Genomic DNA, 13,889 nt, shown 5'->3' with positions numbered 1-13,889 from the left:
CTAATCCACCAGGCATTTCTCAATCCATTCAAGTTGACATAGCACAATTAACAATCGCATATTCAAAGAAATTTAAATGAGTATGTCAAAGAGAAATCTGAATTTCGTTGTTTATTTCAGCTTTATTCACACCAGGGAAGATATGAAAGCAACCTAACTGTCCCTGAAAGGATTAATGCTTACAGGAAATGTGGCACACATACACAATGGAATACTACACAGGTTTATAAAACAAGTACATTCATTTAAAACAATATGGATGGAGCTGGAGGACATTATGCTAAATAAATAAGCTAAGAACAGAATGACAGAAATTGTGTGATGTTGCTTATGTAAGTAATCTAAAAAAGTTAGTCTCATGGAATAAAAAGATGGTTCCCAAAAGCTGGGAGGAAAAAGAAGAGAGAGTAAATGTTGACAAAAGGGAATATAGTTTCAGTTAGACTAGAGGAATAAGACTTAGTAATCTATTATCTTCCATGATGATCATAATTATTAATGATATATTGTACATTTCAAAATTCAATTTTAAATATTCTCATCACAAAAAATAGTTGATGAAGTAATGAATCTTTACTGATCTTTCTACAATCTATACATAGATTGAAATATCACATTACTCCATAGATTACTTCATAATTATTTAGTTAACATTAAATAAATAAAAAATAAGAAAAACATCTAATCAATGAGTGAAAAAAAACATTAGATAATATTAAATGCCTTTTCATAACTATAATTTTCAGAAAACAGGGATAGAAAACTTTCTCACCTTGATAAAGAACATCTTCTGAAGCATAAAAGAAATCTAGAATCTAAAGTTTAAAAAAATAATTCATAGGCTTGATCTCAAAAGTATAATTCAAAAAACGAAAAATTGACTTCACCAAAATTTACAACTTTAAACTTTGCAAAAGACCCTATTAAGAGGATTCAAAAAATGAAAAACAAGGGCCGGGAATTTAGCTCAGTGTTTTTGCCACCTGCTGCGCAAGTGCAAGGACCTGAGTTCGATCCCCGGTACCAAAAAAAAAGAAAAACAGAATCTAGAGATGTAGCTCTAGCAAGTTTGAAGCCATGGGTTCAGTCCCTAGGACACAGAGAGAGAGACAGAGAGAGAGAGAGAGAGAGCACTTTGGAAAACAATTTGGCAGTTTCTTAAATACACAGAACTATCATATAACTCACAAAACTTAGAAATTATACCTCTGAGCATTTAGGCCAGGGAGATGAAAGTGGACATTTACACAATAATCAGTACATGAATATTTACAGCAGCTTCACTGATAACAGCAAAAAACTGGAAACAAACTAGATGTCCTTTAAAAGGTGAATGTAATCATATCATATAAAACTGCCACAAAAAAGCAAAAATGAACTATTGATACATGAATGAACCTGGATGAATCTCCAGAAACTTGTGAGGGAAAAAAATGCCAACAAAAGTTATATGCCAACTGTGATTCCAACTATGTAATTTTCTTGAAATGAGAAAATAGTAGAAATGGAGAGTAGATGGATGAGCGGTGTCCAGAGATTAAAGGACAGATTCAAGCAGGAGGGCACTGGGACTAGGTATGAAAGAGCAACATGACAGATCACAGGAGGACAAAAATGCTCTGCATCTTAATCACATCAGTGTCAGCCTCCTGGTTCTGATATGGTGATATAGTTTTGTAAGATGTTACCATTATGGAAAACTGAGTAAAAGTATATAAGACCTCTCCATATCATTTCTTAAAGCTGCAGGTGAATCTACAATTATGGCACATATAAAGTTCAACTAAAAACAAGTTAAGTTAGACTCAATAGTTTTCCTCTTCATCATCTTCAATCTCTATTCAGAAATTTTTTCAGAATCCTATCAAATATAGATGGCAAATAACAATGACAGATGGGTCTCTGGCAACTTTGGACTTCACTGAAAAATATTAACATCAATTATTAACCTCATCTCCACTTCTTAATCATGAATTATTTGCCTATGAAAATTATAGTTACTACATTTTTATTTAAGCTTTATGAACTCAGAGCTGTGCAAAGCACTTTATAATTGATCTCAATCAATCCATGAAAGACCTCTGATATTTATTAGATAATTAGGTCTCATTTGCAAAAAAAGAAATAGTTGTCTTGGAGGAAAGTGATTGTTAACTGAAATCTGGGAAGTAATGAGGCCAGAATATAAATGTGTGCTTTAATTATCACAATAGTCACTATATCATGGCCCTCCTCCTGACTGAAATGTTCATGTTGTGCTGCTCTTGGAAAACCCTATTCATTTTTTTCCCATCTGGTTCAAATATCATCATCTATGCTAATTATTTCCTGTCATCAAGAATTAATTATTCTGTTATGGGTTTGATGCATCGCATATAGCTCTTTCAAATCACTTCTGAAGCTGTTTGTCTCTTTCTGATGAATCTTAAATTCCTATAAGGCAGGTTACTTGGTCTCTTTAATTTTGTTGTTTTCCTAAATACATATCTATCTATCTATCTATCATTTATATTTAGTAAATTCACAATAAATACTTACTATTTGAAAGGATAAATGATGAAAGTTATTTCTGAATAAGATAAAACAGATAGAATCCAGACAGTATATATGTGAATTGTAAAATCCATCAGAACACAATCAAAGATGTTAATTAGGTTACATTGCTCAAGTGGAGCCCAACTCTAATGAAGATGATAAGTAATTTTCAGCTATGTTTCTGGTATTTAGAATAAGGTGCAATTTAACATCCAGTAGCTAAATCTGTATACTTCTTGTGGATGACATCCTCAAATGTTCCTTTGATGTTTCAATTTATTTGTTGCATTCAGAGTTCTCAGAGTACATGCACACAAATTAACAGATGGAAATATATTATATTTACATTCAAATATTGTATATAACCAACTTCAAGCAGAAAGGGGAAGTTGTACCCTTTACTCCCATCTCCATTTGAAGAGTTCATTACACTAAATATTTACCAGAGTAGGTGGTTTATATAGTGACATAGTGCTGACAGAGTGACAGGCTCATAAGGCACAGTTCTCATTTCAAAAGTACTAGGTGGGTAGCAGGATCTAATAGAAAGCAGTTTCAGAGGAATGTACAAGTGTTTAGGTTCACATACACACAGCTAAGCAGAACTTGGAAAGGCTGGCGCATGATCCCAATAGCTTAACTAGTAGCTCCTGGGCCATACCTGTCACAGGTAGACCTTGCTAGAATTCAATACTGACATAGACAAGATCATTCTTTCAACAAAAGCAAATGAGCAAGTAAAAGATAAAATAATAGAAAAATGGAATCATGTGACTTTGTATGGTGCCTACACGTTGTAAACATTTCCAAAAGCACTGCTGATGGATTGAGATATTTTCATTTCATTACTGATGGGTAGATTTGGTAGATGTGTGGAAAACCACAGGGGTGGTGATGTTGTCAAGGGCTGGCTTTTTTCAATCAAGCATTCTCTCAATAAAAAAAGATTGCCTCTCAGCCACATTATTAAGCTGTGTCTTTTTTTTTTTTTTTTAAATTGGGAGTCATGTATGCTAAGAGTCAAGAGTCTATCTTGAAATGTTTATTTTTGGCAAATATGCAAATACTGGATCTTTTGAAAGGACCTTTCGCTGGAAAACCCCTATGTCTTAAAAAAAAAAAAAAAAAAAAAAAGAGTGACTTAAGCAATGGAGCACTGTGAAGTCCATTTTTCCCCTTCCTCTCAGGCATGCCGGGGGACCTCACAGCGTGCAGTCCCTCCACTCCAGCCCGAGATGAATGCTCCGGCAGAAGCCGAGTTCAACATCTTCCTGGCCACCAACTCCTACAAGGTTACTCACTATAAACAATATTCACCCAACACAAGCAAAGTTTATTCCTACTTTGAATGCTGTCAGAAGAAGACTGAAAACTCCACAGTGAGGTTGTGACCAGAGGGAAAATCTGGGAAGCCAAAGAGGTGTACAAAGAACATTTTCAGGATGATGTCTTTAATGAAAAGGGATGGAACTACATTCTTGAGAAGTACGATGGGCATCTCCCCATAGAAGTAAAGGCCGTTAGTGAGGGCTCTGTCATTCCCAAAGGAAATGTTCTCTTCACAGTGGAAAACACTGACCCAGAATGCTACTGGCTTCCAAATTGGATTGAGACTATTCTTGTTCAATCCTGGTGTCCAATCACAGTGGCCACAAATTTTAGAGAATAGAAGAAAATATTGGCAAAATATTTGTTAGAAACGTCTGGTAATTTAGATGGCCTGGAACACAAGTTACACGATTTTGGCTACAGAGCAGTCTCTTCCCAAGAGACTGCTGGCATAGGGGCATCTGCTCATTTGGTTAACTTCAAAGGAACAGATACAGTAGCGGGAATTGCTCTAATTAAAAAATATAATGACACAAAAGATCCTGTTCCAGGCTATTCTGTTCCAGCAGCAGAACATAGTAGGATAACAGCTTGGGGGAAAGACCATGAAAAAGATGCTTTTGAACATATAGTAAGAGTTTTCATCAGTGCCTGTATCTGTGGTCATTGATTGCTATGACATTTATAATGCCTGTGAGAAAATATGGGATGAAGATCTAAGACATTTAATATTGGCAAGAAGTACTGAGGCACCACTAATAATCAGACCTGATTCTGGAAATCCTCTTGATATTGTATTAAAGGTTTTAGATAGTTTAGGAAAGAAATTTCCTGTTACTGAGAACTCAAAAGGCTACAAGTTGCTGCCACCTTATCTTAAAGTTATTCAAGGGGATGGAGTAGATATTAATACCCTACAAAAGATTGTAGAAGGCATGAAAAAAAAAGTGGAGCATTGAAAGTGTTGCTTTTGAACAATCCAACAGGAATAGATGACAATCATAAATATCTATTCACCAAACACTAGTGCACCCAGGTATATAAAACAAATACTAATGGACATGAAAAGTCATATATGCACTAATACAATTGTAGTGGGGGACCTCAACACCCCACTGGCACAAATGGATAGATCAACTAGACAAAAAATAAGTAATGAAATACTGGAACACAATCGAACTCTTGAACAAATGAACTTAACAGATGTTTACAGTCTTCCACCCCACAAAATCAGAATACACATTCTTTTCAGCTGCACATGGGTCATTCTCCAAAATAGACCACATACTTGCTCATAGAACATGTTCAAGTAAGTGCAAAGGAATTGAAGTTATCCCCTGTATGTTATCAGACCATAGTGTGATGAAATTGGAGATCAATAGCAAAAGAAACTCAAAAAATTTCATAAACATGTGGAAATTGAACAACACACTTCTGAATAACCAATGGGTCACAGAGGAAATTAAAGAAGAAATCAGACAGTTCCTTCAATTAAGTGACAATGACAATACAATATATTGGAATCTATGGGACACAATGAAAGCAGTATTACGAGGGATATTCATAGCAGTGAATACACATATTAGGAAAACAGAATGAGCCCAATTAAACAACCTGATGCTGAACCTCAAGCTTCTAGAAAAAGAAGAGCAGGACAACCCCAAAGCTCATACAAGGGAGGAAATTATAAAGATCAGAGGAGAAATCAATGCAATGCAGACTAAGAGAATGATACAAAAAAAATCAATGGAGCCAAGAGTTGGTTCTTCAAAAAAATCAACAAAACTGACAAACAGGCCAATCTTATCAGAAAAAGGAAAGAAAAGGACCAAATCCATGCAATTAGGAATGAAAAGGGTGAAATTACAACAGATCAAGCAGAAAATCCAGAGGATCATCAATACCTCCTTCCAGAACCTATATGCCAATAAGATGGAAACCACAGAAGAAATGGACAGATTCCTAGATACACATAAATTACGAGGTGTTGAACGAAGAAGACCTAAAAATTCTGAACAACCCAATATCAACCAATGAAATTGAAAATGTAATTAAAAACTTATCAATTAAGGAAAGCCCGGGCCCTGATGGCTTCACTGCTGAATTCTACAAGACATTTAGAGAGGAACTACTGCCACTACTGTTTAAACTCTTCAATGAAATTGAAAGGGAAGCAGTACTCCCAAATTCATTCCTGGAAGCAAGCATCACCTTGATCCCCAGGGCAGAGAAAGACCCAACTAAAAAGGGGGACTATAGGCCAATCTCACTAATGAACATAGATGCAAAAGTCCTTAATAAGATACTGGCAAATAGAATGCAGAAGATCATCAAGAAGATCATACACCCTGATCAAGTGGGATTCATCCCAGGGATGCAGGGATGGTTCAATATATGAAAATCAATTAATGTAATACACTACATCAATAAAGCCAAGGACAAAAACCACATGATTATCTCCATAGATGCAGAAAAAGCATTTGACAAAATCCAACATGCATTTATGATAAAAACCCTGCAAAAAATTGGAATAGAGGGTCTCTACCTCAAACTGATAAAAGCCATCTATGAAAAACCAACAGCCAATATCATACTCAATGGTCAAAATCTGAAATCCTTCACACGATAATCAGCAACAAGACAAGGATGTCCATTATCACCATTCTTGGTCAATATAGTTCTGAAAACAGCCACAGCAATTAGACAAGAGAAAGAAATAAAAGGAATAAAGATAGGAAATGAAGAAGTCAAATTGTCATTATTTGCAGATGACATGATACTCTATATAGAAGACCCCAAGAACTCCACCAAAAGTCTTCTAGACTTAATAACCAAATTCAGTCAAGGAGCTGGTTACAAGGTCAACACACAAAAATCAATAGCTTTCCTCTACACCAATGACAGAGTCACTGAGAGCCAAATAGGGCAAACAATTCCTTTCACAATAGCATCCAAAAAACTGAAATACCTAGGAATCAACCTAATGAAAGAAATCAAAGACCTGTTCTCTGAAAACTATAGCACTCTGAAAAGAGAGATTGAGGATGATATCAAAAAGTGGACAGACATCCCCTGCCCCTGGGTAGGAAGGATTAGTATAGCAAAAATGGCCATACTTCCAAAACTGCTATATAAATTCAATGCAATTCCAATTGAGATCCCAGCAGTATACTTCATGGACCTTGAGAAAACAATCAAAAATTCATTTGGAACAAGAAGACACCCAGAATAGTAAAAGCAATTCTAGGTAGCAGAGACATGGCAGGGGGTATCACAATCCCCAACTTGAAACTATACTACAAAGCTACTGTGATAAAAACAGCATGGTACTGGCAAAGAAATAGACCTGAGGGCCAGTGGAACAGATTAGAGGATGCAGAAACAATGCCAGACACACTCAGCCATCTCATCTTTGACAAAGGAGCCAAACACCCTCACTGGAGGAAAGATAGCCTCTTTAATAAATGGTGCTGGAAAAATTGGGTTTCAACTTGCCAAAGATTAAAACTAGACCTATATCTCTCGCCATGCACTAAACTAAAACTGAAATGGACTAAAGATCTACATATTAAAATAGAAACACTGAACCTGGCTGGAACAGAGGTTAGGTAGAACTCTTGAAGACATTGGTGTAGGAAAAGATTTTATGAACATAACTTCAGTTGCCCATGAAGTAGCACAAACAATCAACAAGTGGGATCTCTTCTTATTAAAAAGCTTCTGCACAGCAAGAGAAACCACCACCAGTGGGAAGAGACAACTCATAATGTGGGAAAACATCTTCACCTGCTTTTCCTCAGACAAAGGTGTACTATCTAGAATCTATAAAGAATTTTAAAAATCAGACTTCCCAAATTGAAAGACCCAATCTGAAAATGGGCATCTGAAATGAACAGACATTTCTCAGACAAAGAAGTAGAAATAGCAAATAAATACATGAAACAATGTTCAGCATCACTGGTCATTCGAGAGATGCAAATGAAAACAATGCTGAGATTCCACCTCACTCCAGAAAGAATGGCTGCTATCATGAAATCAACCAATAACAAATGCTGGCACGGCTGTGGGGGAACAGGAAGCCTGCTCCACTGCTGGTGGGAGTGTAGACTGCTGCAAGCACTGTGGATATCAGTATGGAGATACCTCAAAGAACTAGGACTGAAAGTCCCATTTGACCCCGCTATTCCACTGCTGGGGATCTTCCCCAAAGAATTAAAATAGTCATACCACAGTGATATGTGTGCACCCATGTTCATAGCAGCACAATTTGTAATAGCTAAAACTTGGAAATAGCCCAAATGCCCATCAACTCAAGATGGATAAAAAAAAAATGTGATTTTTTTTATAAAATGTAGTGCTACTCAGCCTTAAAAAATGAGAAACTAGGGACATTTATAACTAAATGGATGCACACTGAGGTGATATTCTTAAGTGAAATAAATAGGACACACATGTATAAATACCGAATAGTTTCTCTGGTGTGAGAAACTGAAAGTGTAAATAAGGACTAAAATGTATAATAGATAATGTGAAATAGGAAAAATAAAGGGACAAAGGGGAAGAGGAAGTGGCAGGGGTAGGGAAAGGAAAGAAGGGAATGGAATTAATATGAGAAAATGGAAAAATGGAAACAAAATCTTTGTAAATAGGGAGGGATTGAGGGGTTGAAGGGAAGACTGGGCAAGGGTGAAAAATAAGAATTCAGAGAGATTATGTAAAGGTGCAAATTTCCAATGATGCATGTCATTATATTGTGTACCGAAATGTACCAATGATTAGAATGAATAATTGATAATGCAAAATAGGAAGAAAAGTTCCAAAGGGGTAGAGGTAGTGCGAGGGGCAGGGGAAAGGAAAGAAGGGAAAAGAAAAATGATGAGAAATGGAAAAAATGGAAACAAAATCTTTGTAAATAGTGAAGGGTGGAGTGGGTGAAGGGAGGGCTAGGAATGGGGAAAAAATAAGAACCAAGATACATCATGTAAAGGTACAAGTTCCCAGTGAGAAATGTAAATGTGTTGTATACTTACAATGTACCAATAAAAGAATTTAAGTTATAAAAAATAAAAAAGAAAAGAAAATATTGCCTTTGGTTCTGGTGGGGCTTTGCTGCATAAGTTAACCAGAGATGTCCTGAATTGTTCCTTCAAGTGTAGCTATGTTGTCACCAATGGCCTTGGGATTAATGTTTTCAAGGACCCAGTTGCTGATCCCAACTAAAGGTCCAAAAAGGGCTGGTTATCATTACATAGGACACCAGAAAGTAATTTTGTTACGCTTGAGGAAGGAAAAGGAGACCTTGAGGTATATGGTCAGGATCTTCTCTATACTGTCTTCAAGAATGGAAGGGTGACCAAAAGCTATTCGTTTGATGAAGTAAGAAAAAATGCACAGCTGAATATAGAAATGGAAGCAGTGTCTCATTAGGGTTTGCCCTATGAGTGGGTGTATGCACGCATGTGCACCGGAGTGAGAGTATGTAGTACATAATGTTTATTGTACAGCTGTGTGGGCTTTCTTTGTGTTTTATGATACATTATAGCCAAATTATTTGTTGATTTATGGACATAACTGCTCTTTTTTTTTTGTTTCCAGTGCTTAGGTGATCTCAAATTAGGCAAGGCATAACCACTCTGAAAGATTAACGCTAAAGTAAGCTTTTTAGGGCCCTGTGCCAATAGATAGTAACTCAATCTGGTATTGATCTTTTCACAAGTAACAGAAACAAGAAACTTTTATATATAACTAAAGATCACATAAAACAGATTTGCATAAAATTATCACGATTACTTTATGTTTATATTTAACTTGTATCTTTGTACAAACAAAATTGTGTAAGATACATTTAAAGTTTCAGTGATTTAAGTCTTTCAAACTTTTCCTGATTTTTATGAGCACAAACTTTCAAGAAAATACTTGAAAATAAATTACATTGCCTTTTTTCCATTGATCAGCAAATAAAACATGGCCTTAACAAAAAAAGAAAATACCTATATTTTCTATAAAACATTTTTATTTTTATGTTTCATTTCTACATTTCTGATTTCACAGGAAATCAGACATCTTTAAGGGGCTGAATTATGAGAAACAAATTTAAAGTTTGTGTTGAAACAAGAGCTATAATTACTAAGCATTATTTATATGTAGGCAAAGTTTCCCTGAGGGCCCAATGCCAGTTCCATTTCAGAGGCAGCAGAAAGGTGGACAAGACCCCTGGTACTCCCAATGGAGTTGCAGTTGTTCTAGATCAGATGTGCTCCCGGGCACTTGGCCAAAGACACTGTAATTCCTCACTGGAGAAATATTTTTAACCACTAAGTTTTTCAAATATTACATTAAAACAAATATTTTTTTCTATTCAACTGATTGAACCTAGGGTTAAAATTCTTTGCTCAGAGAAATCAATAGGCCCATATGATTTTATTAAAAGTAAAACTGATAAGATACCTGGAAATGTATCCAGGGGCGAGATGTTTCAATTTAACATGGATAAAGCTAAAAAGCTACACTGAAAAACAATTTTAAAGACAAAAGAAATGGAGACATTCCGTGTTTAGAGATAGTATTTACTCTTCAACTCCAGTCAAAATCCTATAGGTTTTTTTTTTAAAGTTGACAATATAATTCTAAAATTAACACACAGTACCAATACACACATGGAAAGTTGAAATTTAAAAATGATGATGATGCTGCTGATAGAAAAGGAAAGTATTAAATTTCAAAAGATAATGCTGGTACAATTGATTATCTATGTGAGGAAAAACTAAATCCCTATTATTATATAACATACACCAAAATAAATTCCCAGAAGATTAGACACAACTGTGAAACAAAAGCACTTCAAATATTCTATAAGAAAATTTAGGAAAATTATTTTATTTTATTCAATTTTTAATTTTTTTTTGGTACCAGGGATCGAACTTGGGACCTTGCGCTTGTGAGGCAGGTGGCAGCACCACTGAGCCAAATTGGAAAATAATTTTATAAATTTAATGTGACAAATATATTACTAATAAAAGATAAGACTGATAATCATAGTTATGTCAAATTATTTACATGAATGTATAAATATTTGATTAATAATACCAAAAGACAAGCTATCAACGAGAAGATACACACAATACACATAACTGACAAGACTGTTATAGCAAATTTGTACCTATGAAAAATAAAAAAATGTAGAATAATGATCAAAAGGCCTAATAATTATTTCAAAGAGAAGAAACACTAAATGACAAATAGCCACACATGCAAAAAAAAAATTAGAGATCTCAATAAAGTACCATTTTATAAACTTTGGGTTCAAAAACATAAAATCTGATAACTGAAATTATTATTTTTTATTTTTTAATTTTTTTTTTTTTGGTACTGGGGATCGAACTTGGGTCCTTGCACTTGCTCAGCAGGCTGCAAAACCACTGAGATAAATCCCCGGCCCTAACTGAAATTATTATATAAGAGCTGTGGAAATCAATTTGGTAGTATGTCATAAATTTGAATACTTGTGGCCAGGGATTTAGCTCAGTGGCACCATACCTGCCTTGCAAAGTGCAAGGGCCTGAGTTCGATCCCTGGTACCACCAAAAAAAAAAAAAATTTGAATACTTGTGTACCTCTTAAGCCACCAAGTTCACCTTTAGATGTAAATGTTTTTGTATGTACCCTATGACACCAACACAAAAATGTCATATTATTTTTCACATATTTTTTGCAGAAAATATTATAAATAACCAAAATGTTCATTGATAGAAAAATTTAAAAATATACTGAAGTATTTTTAATTGTAAAATCTGATTTCATAGAAAATGAATGAATGCCTGATATATGAGATAATTTGAAAGAATATTACACATATAATACTGAAAAAAAATGACTGCAGGCATAATATAACCTAGACAAAAAGCTTCATATAGCTTAAAAACAAAACTAAGCAATATAATGTTATAAACATTTTTTAAAGAAGTATATGATGAGATTACCTCCATGGAAAGACATAGTAATAGAATCAAGAAGAACCACATTAAAAGTATTTAGAGGGAGAGATTTCATGGATGCTCATTTTATTATTATACCTTGTAATAGTATATATCTTATCTGTATTCTTTTGTCTACATCAAATATTATGCACTATTTTAATGAGTCAGTATAAAGCTATTATTTCTGAGGCTAAACAAATGGCTTTAAAGTAAGAGCATTTATTATGCACTGCAGCACTTTCTTCTTAAATACCAACACTAAGAAGAGAAATACAGCTAGATCAGGAGGCAAAAGGCTTGTGGCAAGCCATTTCATACACTGATGAGATCTGTGCATTGGGGTGAACCATGAAACTCCTCTGAGTCTTGGATTCCTATCTATAAAATGAAGATTAAAATGCAATCTCATCCCATCAATTTCATAAGCCTATTACAAAGGGGTAATATAATAGTGCTTTGAAAATTGTTGTGTGATATTTTGCTTTCAGTAAAGAAATGTCATTGCCCACATGTTGCAGTGAAATTTTGATTTGCAGTATTGTAGAAGGAGCAGTAGGAGTTTTTGCAAAAGAGCAAAAACCATGCTACAATGGAAATGGTTACAGAGCTCAGAGGAGATGCTCCACAGGAAAAATTGAAGCTGTCTTTGTTCCAACATAAGGATGGAATCTTTAGGATTTGAAAATGTTATATAATTGGCAATAATGGTGGCAGCACACCTAGTAAAATGAGCTCAACTGAGGTTTAAACTCAGCCATGTCACTAATTCACTTGTCACCATGGATAAATCTCTTTAGCCTCATCTTTTGCAGCTGTAAATGCTGGTTAATTTATAAGTACTGGTGATTTCTCCATTTCTTACACTATATAATTTCAAGGATGTGGAGAAATTTCTTTGACAAACAGCAAAAATGTGCAGTAAATCCAGAAGTATCACAAATAATATCTTGAATGGTTGGGTTTTACAATTTCCTAAGTAGTTTTGCATGTATCATTTTTTTCATAGGATCTTAAAATTTCATATTGAAAGGGATATCAGCTGGTGAGCTATCTGGTCATTTTGTGACAGTGTATTCCTTCTCCAAATCAATACTAAATGTCTTATCAATCAGTCTTCACTTGAGTACTCCAGTGACATGGAGATATTTCACAAAGGAGTCCAGTTCCATTTTAAATAGTGCTATTATTAGATCTTTCCTCACAAGATCTTTAATGATGATGTTATAGCTACCCAGAAAAACTTAGCCATATGCTCCCTGTAGGTTCTCAACTGATCCTCATACAGTTCCGTGACTCAGGCACCATGGCTGTCCCTTTCCACACCTCATCTGCCCGCAGTCACTTGAGCAGTCTGGACCCAGAGTGTAGGCCCACTCCTCCCATTTTCTGCCTAGTTTCCAAACAGGTACACACTTTTTAAAATTAGACTTTGTTTTATAAAGCAGCTACAGATTTACAAAAATATTGTACAGAAAGTACAGTCCCTTTGTATTCTTTTCCTTCTCCACAGTTTCTTCTGTTATTAACATCTTGCATTATAATAGTACATTTGTTATCATTAATGAGCCATGTTGATACATTGTTATTAACACCTATAGTTTACCTCGGGGTTAACTGAATATTGTACCTCTTGTATATGCTATGGGTTTTGACAAATGTATAAAGGCATGTAACCATTATTACAAATATACATAAGAGTTTCATTGTCCTCCCTCCAAACCTCTGGCAATCACTGATCTTTTATTGTATTTTTAGTTTTAATTTTTCCAGATTATCATATAGTTGTAATTACATAGTACGTAGACTTTTCCAATTGGCTTCTTTCTCTTAATAATGTATCTTTTAAATTTCCTCTATGTCTTTTAATAGCTTTGATAGCTTGTTACTTTTTATTGCTCAATATTATTTTATTATATGGTAGTACCAGAGTTTGTTTATCCATTAACCTGATAAATGATCTTGATTACTTCCAAGTTTTGGCAATTATGAATAAAGCTACTATAAAATCCATGTGCAGGTTGTAAACTTTCAATTTATTTGGGTAAACAC

General features: G+C 34.8%; 1 pseudogene; it reads left to right on the top strand.

Moving 5' to 3' along the window:
• Positions 1 to 3,573: 3,573 nt before the first annotated feature.
• On the top strand, positions 3,574 to 9,582 carry LOC101719618 (nicotinamide phosphoribosyltransferase pseudogene; annotated as a pseudogene).
• Positions 9,583 to 13,889: the final 4,307 nt, after the last annotated feature.

This window comes from Heterocephalus glaber, unplaced genomic scaffold, assembly GCF_053883595.1.
Source record: "Heterocephalus glaber isolate CG9 unplaced genomic scaffold, H.glaber_assembly_v1.0 deba00001461, whole genome shotgun sequence".
NCBI classification, from domain to species: domain Eukaryota; kingdom Metazoa; phylum Chordata; class Mammalia; order Rodentia; family Bathyergidae; genus Heterocephalus; species Heterocephalus glaber.
The sequence above is the reverse complement of the archived record's forward strand: the minus strand, read 5'-3'. Positions and strand labels throughout refer to the sequence as shown.